The sequence below is a fragment of the Pinus tabuliformis genome, chromosome 9 (genome assembly GCF_031772625.1).
Source record: "Pinus tabuliformis cultivar Carrire ecotype Pingquan chromosome 9, CPIR1, whole genome shotgun sequence".
Lineage (NCBI taxonomy): Eukaryota > Viridiplantae > Streptophyta > Pinopsida > Pinales > Pinaceae > Pinus > Pinus tabuliformis.
Genome location: NC_142307.1, coordinates 486,064,811 through 486,067,190, shown reverse-complemented (window position 1 = coordinate 486,067,190; position 2,380 = coordinate 486,064,811).

Genomic DNA, 2,380 nt, shown 5'->3' with positions numbered 1-2,380 from the left:
TACGGTGGGGAGGCCACCCATAAACCCACTCCATATAAGTGGTGATGTTTTCTCGTCTTCCCAAACTTAACTCCCTCGTGTCCACTATAAACTCACACATGTCAATCATGCAAGCTAGCACCATTCCCAACCATAAATGCACCCCCACCGGGGATTTCTAAGTGTTTTTTCATGGTAGCTTGTAAATGCCACTTTGACAATTTTTCCTACACTTTATAACAATTTACCATACCCATTTAATTCATTATACTAGTGAATAATTAAAGGCATAAGAATATTTAATGCTACTAATATTTGTGTATGCAATATAATTTTACACAATCATTAAATAGTTAATAACCTACTTTAATAATTAATACATCAATTAATTCTACCAGTGTACATGCACATAGTATACATGTATAGTTAAAATACACATAGCTTATGTGTATACTAGTGATAAACAACCACTACTTGTAATGCCTAGTTCCTATATGTTCACATGAAAACATGTATGATGGTAAATCAAACAAATGAAAGATTCAATAATATTAAATAATAAATTACATTATCTCATCAATCATTGATCATCATACTAAAAAAAATAAATCAAAAGTGAATTGAAACAAGTGTTCTAAACATGATAACAAATAAGAAACAAGAGCGACACTTCTAATCCTCAAGCATGATTATTAAATAATTTGTATTTTCCTTCCTCCTTAACCTATTTCCATTTTCTACATTCTATCATTTCCCTTCTTGTTTTATGCTAGATTGTTAACTACATTGATCTAACTCTAAACGGAACTTGTAAGCGAAAGTGTCATCTATCTCAACGAAGCTTTCTTAGTAGACAATTGGTAGTGGCTATCAAATGTTTAGGGGAGCATGGCTTAGCACGAACCTCTCATGGCTTCTTGTTTAAGAGGATAAACAATGGGTAATACCTCCACCCCAAATGATAAAACTAGAGTCAACATGATCTTTTGTGGGTAATACCTCCACCCTTTCTATTAAAACTAGGGTCAACACCCTATATCAAGCCATGCTATGCAATTACTATTCTTAGAGTCATGCCATTGAAAACTAATCTAGGCATGCTTTGCCTCTTGTTAAAACCACACTTACCATATATCATAGCAATAATAAATTTGTCCTAAGAGAATGGCTCGCCATAGTAAGGCTGGAAGGATAGGTGTCTCGTTGGAGTCTAGGATTTCGACTCTAATTCCGGTGGTATCCGGACGTCTCGATCCTAGGTTGAACTATGAGTTTCTGATATATGTGGCTTGCAGGAGGTTGCATATATCCGGGGAGGTTGCTAGTTACCTTGTCTAAAAAAACATATTTGAAATAATAAATTACTCATAAGTCAAACTTATAGCATTTGCTATCTTTATTTAGTTTATCTCAACATTATAGTCATTTGGCTATTACATAGCTTATCAAGCTGTAGGCTGGCTTTCTAATACTCATACCCATGTGAATACATCACAAATTTATCTAGGAATCCATATTTGTATTAACATTCAATTAATAAACGTATGCTTATTACACCATACTTCATGTTTGTTATACATTCAAAACAAACTTTTGAGTTTGTATCCATCTATTAAAATTCCACATTTTTAATTTTCGTATTTAAACAAATCACATCACTATCATTACCAAACAAACCCGAACAAACAATTCCATAGCTTAGGACAAACAAACTATGAGCCCAATACATATCTTTCTCAACTCTTGTGATGCGTCTTCAGATCAATTCTTTGTTGCACACAACATATTGGGAGGTCGTTAAGGGATTTTTCCCTTTGTTTTAATTATGCGAATTCAAAGCGATGACTTTGAATCCCTCACCCCTCGCCGAATTCTCCACCCACATCTCAGTCTTATGGGCATACTTGTAAAATAAATTGCAGCCTATATAGATTAACTAGGGGATACAAATGGGATGCATATAAGTCACAACATATTATATCCTCACCAACCTCCTACCAACCTGCCTATCTCATCATTCTTCGACTTAAAAGGTGTACCTTATAGCTATTATGACAATAAACAACTCTCTCTCTCTTCGAAATACCTCTGCATTCAAGTTGATTTTCCTTGACATACCTCATACTCCTTTTGTTGGCTTGTGTGATGTCTTATTTCCTATCCTCTGCTCTATTTGTCTAGTGATCAAGCCACCTTGCGTGTGTTTATCGTTAATGACACACATCATCTTGAATCCTAATGGTTCTTTTAAAGTTAATTTTGTCAGTACATTTTTTGCTTTGAGGCCCATTTTAGACCTCAAAATTCCCCCAAGGTAGAGGATGTCTCTATTTTGTGGACTTGAGGTAGAAGATGACCAAGAGAGCTTGTACTAGGCATGGAGCTTAACATAATTACCTAC